Source organism: Hemitrygon akajei, unplaced genomic scaffold (genome assembly GCF_048418815.1).
Source record: "Hemitrygon akajei unplaced genomic scaffold, sHemAka1.3 Scf000063, whole genome shotgun sequence".
Classification (NCBI taxonomy): domain Eukaryota; kingdom Metazoa; phylum Chordata; class Chondrichthyes; order Myliobatiformes; family Dasyatidae; genus Hemitrygon; species Hemitrygon akajei.
The window spans coordinates 610356-621816 of record NW_027331949.1 but is presented as its reverse complement, the minus strand read 5'-3'; the positions used below and the strand labels follow the sequence as shown (position 1 = coordinate 621816).

Below are 11461 nucleotides of genomic sequence, written 5' to 3'. Positions count from 1 at the left end.
CACCTGGCCAATTGCCCCCGCATACCCTCTCCATCCACGTACTTACCCAAACGTCTCCTAAGTGCTAAAACCGAATCCGCATCCATCACTTCAGCTGGAAGCTGGTTTCCCCTGTGAGTGAAGAGTTCCCCCGGACAATTCATGCGTTTGGAGTGGAAAAGCTGTCTGTCATGGGACGGAACTGAATGCGGCGATGAGGAGACAACCTGCGATATAAAGTGAGCACCTGAACAGGGACTTGAACCCTGGACCCTCAGATTAAAAGTCTGATGCTCTACCGACTGAGCTACCCAGGCTCTGTTATACTGGAACCAATTATACTGGAAACACTCTCTCTCTCTCTCTCTCTCTCACACACACACACACACACACACACACACACACACACACACACACACACACACACACACACACACACACACACACACACACACACACACACACACACACACACACACACACACACACACTGACAGACACAGAGACGCAAAGTCTCTACTCAATCCCGCAACACGGAAGGCAACCGGTCACTGTATTTACCACCCTGTCTATTGCGTTGCCCCTCTCAGAGAGATGTGCTGTAGATTAGGACGACATGGTCCCTCTGTCACTTTCTGAGTGCTACCGTCTGGCACTCGACTACACAGAGTGCAAAGCCTCACACTGGTCCGGTTAAACATCATCTGACATCCCTCTGCCTCCGTCTGCTGTGACTGTTGACAGCTTCCTTCTCTATACACGACTCCAACGTTTTTATTCCGTCACCTGCCAGCTTATTGATCAACCCGTGTACATTTCACTCCAAGTCATGTACCGTATCACAGGTACCGAAACAGGCAGGTGGGAGGATAACGCGATTCAGGAGGGATGATGGGATATCTGAGAGTGTTGTTTACAACAGTTCATTCAGTTCCATATATCGCATGAACCTCATTCGTTTGAACTGTTGATCTGCAATGAAGATCAGTACCGACTGAAATATATGAATGCAGAGTTAGCCGACATAGTTATTCAGTGTGTTAATCTGCGCTGAATGGTCGTGATATACTAAATTAGTTCTCGGGTCAAAGGGCCAACTCTACGCCATCCATTTCAAACTTACAAACAGCATTAGATGTCATGTGGACAGATACCTGTCTCGGAAAAGTTGAGAACGATATTGACCAAACTCAGGCCCCTTGGACGAAATGTGTTGAGCGGCCACTCATTCTGTGCTGAACTGCCGTTTGGTTCTACGACCATTCGCAGCCGTGTGGCCTGAGGAAAACCTTGGCGTCTGGAATTGCAATGCTAACTTATTCCCTGCGTCCCTCTGTTCCTCCTGGAAATTCAGCGGCTGCCTTTATGGCCTCACAATCCCTAAGAACATCTCCAGCTTGCACAGGATTGTGGAAGATGCTCGTCTAGGTTTAAACGACTTTCCACAGACAGTCATTACCGTCCAACCATCCGGCTCCTGATCCACCGTGGATAACTTCACTCACCTCAACTCTGAACTGCCTGCACAACCTATAGACACACTTTCAATGACTCTAACATCATTTTCTCAGTTTTATTTATTTACATTTTTATTATTATTTCTTTGATCTGTCTTTTTGCAGATTGTTTTTGTCAAATCTTTTCTTTATGTTGAGTTTAGACTAATTATATTATATTTCTTTGTTTTCCTGTGAATGCTTGCAAGAAAATACATCTAATAGTGTATGATGACGCTTATGAATTTTGATTTTAAATGTATTTTGAATTTGCCTCTAACCTTATTTAGTTGTTTAGTACCTGCAAGATGAACTCAATAACTGAAGTTCATCCACTTTAATTTCTAGAACACAGGAACACAGGAAAATGGAAGCGGGGATGAGCCGCCTCGCCCCTGCGAAGCTGGCTGGAGTAGTTATAGGACTTCAGGCAACAACAGCAAGTGGAGCACTGACCCGCAAACAATAGAGCTGACAGCGGACATCAGACCGCTGGAAAACGATGCCTGAGAGTAGTAATGGGGGCAAGTAAGTAGCGGGCGAACTGAATTAGTATTGTGTATCAGCCTTCACGGTGTAAGACCCTGGCAGTATGGTGGAAGTTCCAGGTGTCAGGGGGCACGAAGTCTGTGAAGTTACCTTAACCAGAGAGAAGGGTCTTGGGAAACTGAAAGCTGAAGGTCGATTAGTCAGCTGGACCAGACAGTGTATACGCCAGGGTTCTGAAACACATGGTTGAAGAGACTGTGGGGGGATTGGTAATGGTCCTTCAAGAACCACAAGATTTCGGAATGGTTCTGTAAAGCTGGAAATGTGAAAATTTCACTCGAATCTTCAAGAAGGAAGGGAGGCAGAAGAAAGGAAACTCTGGGGCAGTTAGCTTGACTTCTGTTGTTGGGAAGAAGTTGGAAGCCAATTATTCAGGATGATGTCTCGGGGTACTTGGAGTCACATAATAAAATAGGCCGTGGTCAGCATGGTTTCCTCAAGGGAGAATCTTGCCTGATAAACTTGTTGGAATTCTTCGAAGAATTAACAAGCAGCATGGACAAAGGAGGAGCAGTTGATGTTGTGTACTTGGATTATCAGAAGGCCCTTGACAAGGTGCCACAGCCAAGGCTCCTTAAAAAGCTACGAGCCCATGGTATTACAGGGACGAGTCTAGCATGGATAAAGCCGTGGCTGATTAGCTGGAGGAAAACTGCGGGAATAAAGGCAGCCTTATCTGGCTGGCTGCCGCTGATTATTGGTGATCCACAGGGGTCTATGTCGGGACTGATTCTTTTCACGTTATTTCAGTGGTTTGGATGATAAATTGATGGCTTTCTTGCGGAGGTTTGCAGACGATATGGAAATAGATGGAGGGGCAAGTAGATTTGAGGAAGAGGGAAGCAGATGAATACAGCGAGGGGTTTAGATGGGGTGTCGTTTGATAGTATGTAGATACGCCTACAGGAGGAGAAGCTGGACTTGATTTGGTATTGGGAAATGAACCTGGTCAGGCGTCAGATCTGTCAGTGGGAAAGCAGTTTCGAGATAATCATCAAAATTCTATTTCCTTTACAATAGCACTGGAGAGGGATCAGACAAGTTAGAAGAGCGTTTAATTCGAGTAAGGGGAAATATGAGGCTATCAGGCATGAATTTGGAAGCATATATTGGGAGCAGATATTCTCAGGGAAAGGTACGGAAGAAATGTGGCAAATGTTCATGGGATTTTGCGTGAAGTTCACGCAGTAGGTACACTCCACTAAGACAGGGAAAGGATGGTAGGGTACAGGAAACGTGGATAACTAAGGCTATTGTAAATCTAGTCAAGAAGAGAAGCAGAACTTACAAAAGATCTGAAAAGCTAGATAATGATAGAGATCTAGAAGATTACAAGGCTAGCAGGAAGGAACTTAAGAAAGAAATTAGGAGAGCCAGAAGGGGACAAGAGAAGGCCTTGGCGGTCAGGATTAAGGAAACCCCAAGGGGTTCTACAAGTATGTGAAGAGCAAGAGGATAGGAAGTGGGAGAATAGGACCAATCAAGTGTGACAGTGGAAAAGTGTGTATGGAACCGGAGGAGATAGCAGAGGTACTTAATAAATACTTTGCTTCAGTATTCACTACGGAAAAGGATCTTGGCACTTGTAGGAAAGACATACAGCGGTCTGAAAAGGTTGAGCATGTAGATATTAAGAGAATGGATGTACTGGAGCTTTTGGAAAGCATCAAGTTGGATATGTCACCGGGGACCAGACGAGATGTACCGCAAGCTACTGTGGAAGGCGAGGATGGAGATTTCTGAGCCTCTGCCGATGACCTTTGAATCGCCAATGGGGGCGGGAGAGGTTCCGGAGGATTGGAGGGTTGCGGATGTTGTTTCATTATTCAAGAATGTGAATAGAAATAACCCAGGAAGTTATAGACCAGTGAGTCTTACTTCGGAGGTTGGTAAGTTGATGGAGTAGAGCCTGAGAAGCAGGATTTATGAAGATTTGGAGAGGTATAATATGATTAGGAATATTCAGCATGGCTTTGTGAAAGGCAGGTCGTGCCTTACCAGCCTGATTGAAATTTGTGAGAAAATTACTAAATACATTGATGAAGGTAAAGCAGTAGATGTAGTGCATATGGATTTCAACAAGGCATTTGATAAGATACCCCATGCAAGGCTTATTGAGAAAGTAAGGAGGCATGGGATCCAAGGGGACATTGCTTTGTGGATCCAGAACTGGCTTGCCCACAGAAGGCAAAAAGTGGTTGTAGACAGGTCATATTCTGCATGGAGGTTGGTCACCAGTGGAGTGCCTCAGGGATCTGTTCTCAGATTCCTACTCTTCGTGAATTTTATAAATGATCTGGATGAGGAGGTGGAGGGATGGGTTAGTAAATTTGCTGATGACCCAAAGGTTGGAAGAGTTGTGGATAATGTGGAGGGCTGTTAGAGGTTACAGCGGGGCATTGATAGGATGCAAAACTGGGCTGGATTGGGGGGCATGTCTTATGAGAATAGATTGAGTGAACTCGGCGATGGAGGATGAGAGGTGACCTGATAGAGATGTATAAGATGATGAGAGGCATTGATCTTGTAGATAGTCAGAGGCTTTTTCCCAGGGCTGAAATGGCTAACACGAGAGGGCACAGTTTTAAAGCGCTTGGAAGTAGGTACGGAGTAGATTTCAGGGGTAAGTTGTTTTTTTTTTATGCAGAGAGTGGTGAATGCATGGAATGAGCTGCCGGCGACGGTGGTGAAGGCGGATACGATAGGGTCTTTTAAGAGACTGTTGGATAGGTACATGGAGCTTAGAAATATAGAGGGCTATGAGTAACCCTAGTATATTCTAAGGTAGGGACATGTTCGCCACAGCTTTGCGGGCTGAAGAGCCTGTACTGTGCTGTAGGGTTTCTATGTTTCTACAAAAAGACAGATTTGGAGAATAGGTAAAGAAATGGCAGCTGCAATACAGTGTTGGGAAGTGAATGATCATACACTTTGGTAGAAGAAATGAAAAGAGTGACTGTTTTCTAAATGGAGAGAAAATACAACTTAAATCTGAGGTGCAACAGGACTTGGGAGTCCTTGTGCAGGTTCGCTAAAGTTTAATTTGCAGCTTGAGTCTGTGGTGTGGAAGGCTATTGCAATGTAGCATTCATTACAAGAAGACTAGAATATAAAAGCCAGGATGTAATGTTTATAAAGCACTGGTGAGGCCTCACTTGGAGTATTGTGAGCAGTTCTGAGTCCCTTACCTTACCTTAGATCTGAAACTGCAGAAGGTTCAACGAAGGTTCACAAAAATGATTCCAGGATTGAATGGCTTGTCATATGAAAAGCGTTTAATGGCTCTGGGACTGTTCTCGATGGAATTCAAAAGAACAAATGGCAACCACTTTGAAACCTATCCAATGCTGAAAGGCTTTGCTGAAGTGGATGTGGTGAGGCTGTTTCCTGTGGTGGGAGAGTCTAAGACCAGACTGGGGTTGAGAAGAACACTGGATCAGCCATGATGAAATGGCTGATCAGACTGGATGGTCAAATGGCCTAATTCTGCTCCTATATCGTGTGGTCTTATGGTCTAATATTCTCATTGCTGGAAGAACGCCACTCCACATTTTCACTCATTAACGTGTCATATTTTCCATTCTTTGGAGTTTCGCAATTAATCCAAACAAATGGAAATCTCAGCAGGGAATTGGTTCGGCCGATGTTTTCTTTAAAACACACATTTCTAAAATGACTGTTCTTAACTGTTGAAGCCTCCATGTCCCCATGGAGATCTCAGTGGGTATAAAAACTTTGAGATTGTAGAGCCTCGAAGTTTCATTCAGAAAGGATTACCTGTAGTGTTGTGCGAACACCGTATAATACAGAGAATGCTGTACATCTATCACAGTGTTGAGAAAATAGTCTATGTTATCATTGCCGTCATCGGTGTCCCTGGTGAGTGAAGGCAACCATTCAAATTGTGTTACTCCGGTTGTGATTTTATGACTGTTAATGTGGAAACAGATTTTTTTAAAGAAATACTTGGAATATTCTGCTCATTTCCGGTCGCCTCGTTGCAGAAAGAACATGAAAGCTTTAGCGGGGCCAGATATGATTTCCCAGGATTCTGCCTGAAATAGAGAGAAACTCTAATGCGGAAAGGTTGAGTGAGCTCGGGCTTTTTTCATCGGAGAGAGAGGACGATGAGAGGAGACTTGACAGGGGTGCACAGGATGGTAAAAGGCAGAGATCAAGGGGATATTCAGAGACTTTTTCGCAAAGCGATATGGATAATACGGTGGGGGCATAATTATAAAGTGAATGAAGAAAATGCAAGGAATTTCAAGGGTATTTTTTTCACGTGGAGAGTTGTGAGTATATGGAACGGTCTGTCAGAGATAATGGTAAAGGCAGATACTTTAGGAGCTGACACAAACATGAACGGAAAAATATGGTGGTCATTGTGGGAGGAAAAGGTTTGACTGATCTTGCAGTGGGTTAGAACGTCAGTACAAGATCGTGGGCCGAAGGGCCTGTATTATACTGTACTTTTGCCTGTTCTATTTTATATTCAAAATTAACCGTGACCGGGCGTTCTGTACACTTACCACTCTATGTAAATAAAGATGCCTCTGCCATCCCCGTGTACTTTCCTCCATTCGCCTTAAAATTATGCCGGAAAACCCTTAAAATGCGGATATTTTCCCATTTTTGTCTGCATCCCAGATGCTTTCGTCCTCTTCTTCCAAAATTACAAATATTATGGAACGATAATCGTTGCGATTTCAGAACAAAATAGTTCTTGACACTATGTCTGTGCGAAGTATATCTTTCTGCTGGAGAGTGAGGAAGTGAGAGACTGAGAAAGCGCAGGTAACTGGTTATCCGTTGCCTGGGATCAGCCACAGGTGTGGAGTTCACTTCTTTATAAGGAAAGAGCGCACAGATACCTGGCAGAGACTAGAAAAGGCCAGCGTTGCTGTGTGGGAGGAAGGTCATGTCTGACAAGCCGGTGTGCGCGTTGACGTCATAACTCGTGGGAAAGCGCATCACTCACTGACAACAGTCACTCCGGCGCAGCAAGCGGTGACACCGTCCCCGTTACGTTGTCCCTCATTGAGGGAACTTTTCACAGCAGGACAAGTGTATCCAAACTGCATCTGTAGAGAGCCGGAGTAAAACCATCCCGGACCGCTGTTTACAGCTTTGTACCCTTGATTGAAATTTTGTCAAGTACCCTTGACAAAACGGCGAACGCCCCGTCGCTGGGGTTGCCACCTCAAGTGCGCATCAGGATGGTTGGGAAGAAGGTGGCTGACATGTGAATTTCTATCGTGCAAAAGGCGACAGTCGCCCGCTAGCAGACACTCTTTCCATGGGGGTTAGATAGATTTCCCGCGATAAAAGCTTTGCTGATAGAATAGGGTTTGGTATTGCCCTAGAGAAACGGCAATTGTTGCACTGAATGATGCTGGTGACTCCTAATCGGATTTTGAATGCGTCCACCTTATTTCCTATGTGTCGGGTATTGTCTGTGTGTCGTCTTCACTAATTCTATTATATCCCATTGATCCACTGTAAACGCCCGCAGGAAAATCAATCCCGGGATAGTGTACGGTGACATATTCGGACTTTGATCATAAGTTTACTTTGTACTTTGAACTCAATTACGTGGCGAATTTTATCAGTCTTGATACAGAGACACGATCTTCTCTGCTCGGTGGAGAACAGACGCTTCGGCCGAATGGTTAAGACCGGGGAATGCAAGTCCATTCTGCGATCTACGCCTGGGTTCGAATCCGATCCCTCTCCGGTTTCATAAGTATTACATAGCTTGACAGTATTGCAGTTCGGGGTGTCGGACTTCAACCTAAATCCACACAACCTCTTCCTTGAGGGTTTCCCACCTCTCCAACGTTGAGTGGAACACGGCCCCTCCTGCTCCGTTCAACACATCCCTTCCTGTCCAGCGTCTCAGGATGGCGTCGGTCCGTCGGGGAAATGAGGTACTGATTTTGAGATGTGCAACGATGCCAGGCTGGAACTGCTTCCAGAACTCCCATTCTCCTCTGAGGAAATTAGCTCCTCCACTCGAAATGGAAGAAAGTTTGAGCGAACTGGAGCCTTCCGCTTTGCAGTGGAGGAGTGTGAGAGGGACACTCGATGGAGGTGATGGGCAGAGTACCTGGGTGTCAACATCTCTGAAGATCTACCCTGATACCAACATATTGATACAATTACAAACAGAGCACGCCAGCGAGAGTATCTCATGAATATGAGGAAATCTGATAGTCACCAAAGTTTTCTATAGTTTCTATAAATGTCTATCGATAACCCATGGAGAGCGTTCTGTCTGGTCCCATCACTGTCTGGTATGGGTGAACACTAGAGAGCATCGGAAAAAGCTGCAGAAGGTTGTAACCTCAGCCAGCTCCATCATGGACACTAGTGTCGCCACGAGCGAGAACATCTTCAGTCTGCGATGCGTCAAGAAGGCGTCATCGATCATTAATGGTCTATTAACGCCCCCCATCCCCATCCAGGACGTGTCCGGTTCTCATTTTATCATCAGAGAGTTCATACAAGAGCCTGGAGACACACAGTCAGGTTTCGGAACCGCTTCTTCTCCTCGGCCATCAGATTTCTGACCGACCATGAACCCATGAACACTACCTCACTTGCTGCTCTCTGTTTACACGGCTGGTTTATTTTTCATGTCTATCTCACCGTAACCTTTACACATTGGACCGCACTGCTGCCGGAGAACAGCAAACTCTACGGCACACACTGAGTGACACTTTATCAGGGAGCTCCTGTACCGGTTAACCCGGCCACTGAGGTCTCCTGCTGCCGCAGGCCACCCGTTCCAAAGTTTGACATGCTGTGTGGTCGGAGATGCTCTTCGGCAAACCCCTGTTTTCACGCGTGGTCATTTGACTTGCTGCCACCTAGCGGTCAGCTTGAAACAGCCTTTCCATCTTTCTGCGAGTCACAGAGTCACAGTCATCCCGTCTCCTACACAGCTCGGAAACAGGCTCTTCGGCCCGTCCAGTCCGTGCTGAAACCATTTCAACTGCCGAGTCCCATCAACACTAACAACTATTCTTCAGAAATCGCATTTATTCACCATTATGATATTTGTTCTGATCACCAACAGTGCTTCTCTACCATATCTACATGCTTTTAAGGGCTGAGCGGCTCCCCCGTCATTGGTTGATGAGATATTTGTGTTAGTAAGCAGGTGTACCAGTGTCCCTAATAGAGTGGACACCGAGTGTATGTTGTGTGCTCTAACACGAGTTCATTACTTCCCCCGTTCTGATCCCTGCTCTCTCCCTCCAGTGAATTTGGTGGCGATTGCCATCCTGTCCGGGGAAAGTGCGGTCTCTCCACCTGCACCACTCGCTACCTGGTCGCCATGGCGGCGGCGGACTTGATGCTGATCCTCACCGAGGTTATTCTGTACCGAATCAACTTCCATTATTTCCCGGGGTGTTTCCTCAACATAACCCCCGTGTGCAGTGTCATCACCGTGCTGCGTCGCTCCGCCGCCGACTGCTCCGTCTGGTTCACAGTCACTTTCACACTCGATCGGTTTGTTGCCATCTGTTGCCAGCGGCTGAAAACAAAATATTGCACCGGGGAGACTGCGGCGGTGGTCCTGGTGATAACCGACGTTCTGCTGTGTTTGAAAAATGTCCCCTACCTTTAAACGTACGCCAAGACCAACCTAACCCTTCCTTGCTACAAACAAGAGAAAATCTGCAAACGCTGGAAATCCGAGCAACACACACAAAATGCTGGAGGAACTCAGCAGGCTAGGCAGCATCTGTGGAAAAGAGTCCAGCCGACGCTTCGGGCCGAAACCCTTCGGCAGGACTGGACATGTATTTATCTGTCATTTCTGTATGTAGCTGTGAGCTTCATAAATTCCTCTAATATATCTGCCTCTACCAGGTACGCACACACCAACCACTTCTGACATTCGCATCCCCTTCCCACACAAACTTTCCTCCGATCGATCAGCTTACAATTATACCCCTTATACAAGGCATTTACACCATGGAAAAATGTATTTGCCCACCGACGCGATCTGTGCCTCATCATCTCATACAGAACTCATAGATCCCGCTGCTCTCTTGCTGGCGAGGTGAGTCCCGATCTCCATTTTATGGTCTTATAGAGAAGGCCGGGGACTGGGGCTGAGGTGGGAGAAAGGAATCAGCCATGATTGAATGTCAGAGCAGACTCGATGGGCCAAATGGCCTAATTCTGCTCCTATTCCTTATGGTCTTGTACTCCCATATGTGATGTTTGTAAATACCTTGAGGATGTGACCCCCAGGTTTGGAGTCCACACCGAGACCATAAGACATAGGAGCAGAATGAGGCCATTCCGCCCATCAGGCCTGATCCGCCATTCCATCGTGGCTGATTCATCCCAATCCCATCCACCACTTCCGCTCGCATTGAGTTCCACCACCCTCCGAGTGAAGAAACTCCCCCTCAGAATCCCCCTTAACTATTTCACATTTCACCCTTAACCCATGACCTCTGGCTCCAGCCTCAGTGGAAAGGGCCTGCTTGCACTACCCCTGTCTATAACCCTCATAATTTTGTATACCTGGATTGCTCTAATTCTCCGGATTTCTCAGTTCGTTTGTGAAACTACGAGGTTATGTTTACCACACTCTGCTTGGCAAGAACGTCTCCAGACGTTAGAGAATGTTGTAAGATGTTCATCTACTCAATCACTATTTTCCATGTTCACTTTCTGTATTTCACTTCAATGTAGAGAGTATCACACTCAGGACACCTGTTCCTATCGATAGAGCTGAATTTCAGTAATACAAGAACACAGGATTGTAGGAGCAGGAATTGGCTACTCGGCTTCACAACGCTTCCTCACCTAAATATCTCCCATCATTCTTCGGCCCTCCACTGACTGAAGGTCTAAAATATACCATTCAGGGGGCTCGTCCGGGATTTGAACCCGGGACCTCTCGCATGCTCGCAAATTCAGACCCAAAGCGAGAATCATACCTCTAGACTAACGAGCCTGTTCAATATTTATGACATCAACTGACGCCTTTCACTTTTTCAGTCACCTTCTACAACACATCTGGTGGTAAATTTATGACCAAATTAGATCAAAGAGCAAAGACCGTTACAGCACACTTCAGGCCCTTCGGCCTATGATGTTGTGTCCACCTATGCGGACCTACTCTGCCATAAATATAACCATTTCCCTTTACACGGCCACCACAATCTGCTATTTTCACTGCAGCCACCCGTCTTTCTAAGTATCTTTTTAATGTCCCTATTGTGTCAACCATGACCAGAACCCCAGCAGTGCGTTCCCAGAACTCACCACACTGTACAAACTAAAACAACTTGCTCTTACCTAAACTTTCCTCCACTGATCTTCGACGCATGTCCTCTCGCATTGTCCGCTGTCACCCTGGGGAAAAAGTGCTGTTGTCCACTCTGTCTGCGTCTCATGTAATCGTGTAC

The 11461-nt window shown here is 46.1% G+C and overlaps 2 non-coding genes across 2 annotated transcripts; both read right to left on the bottom strand.

Moving 5' to 3' along the window:
- Positions 1-223: 223 nt before the first annotated feature.
- Positions 224-296, bottom strand: trnak-uuu (transfer RNA lysine (anticodon UUU)). Its single transcript has one exon. It is a non-coding gene; the product is annotated as a tRNA-Lys (tRNA).
- Positions 297-10919: 10623 nt separating this feature from the next.
- On the bottom strand, positions 10920-11007 carry trnap-ugg (transfer RNA proline (anticodon UGG)). The gene is given in 2 exon segments: positions 10920-10955; positions 10972-11007. It is a non-coding gene; the product is annotated as a tRNA-Pro (tRNA).
- Positions 11008-11461: the final 454 nt, after the last annotated feature.